Source organism: Pteropus vampyrus, unplaced genomic scaffold (genome assembly GCF_000151845.1).
Source record: "Pteropus vampyrus isolate Shadow unplaced genomic scaffold, Pvam_2.0 Scaffold299, whole genome shotgun sequence".
Lineage (NCBI taxonomy): Eukaryota > Metazoa > Chordata > Mammalia > Chiroptera > Pteropodidae > Pteropus > Pteropus vampyrus.
Genome location: NW_011889080.1, coordinates 486,662 through 486,971, shown reverse-complemented (window position 1 = coordinate 486,971; position 310 = coordinate 486,662). Strand labels below are relative to the sequence as shown.

The 310-nt window shown below is 67.1% G+C and overlaps 1 protein-coding gene across 11 annotated transcripts in view; it reads left to right on the top strand.

The window, feature by feature from the left end:
* BRD1 (bromodomain containing 1) overlaps window positions 1-310 on the top strand; it is a 35,762-nt gene that overhangs the window by 2,113 nt on the left and 33,339 nt on the right. The gene's annotated exons all lie outside the window — the stretch shown is intronic.

Genomic DNA, 310 nt, shown 5'->3' with positions numbered 1-310 from the left:
GGCCTAGAGGGGCTTCAGTGGCGGGCACTGGCCCTGTCAGCGCCTGCCGTGGGCTGGCCCCGCCTCGCTCTCGCCCGGTCCCCTGGCCGGTCCTCATCCAGCTGTGTCTGCTCCTGCGCCTGGACGTGTCCCCTCCTCTGCCTGCTTGTCTTGTTGCAGACCTGCTGAAGGCGCTCCTGCTGGGAATGCGAGCTCAGTGACTGGGGCAGTTTCACACCGGGGGCCTCGAGTGCCGAGGGGGGGGCGGGTCTAGGGGAGCAGACACCCCACACCGGTGCTTCCTGAGCTTTGAGGAAGTGACACACTTGTA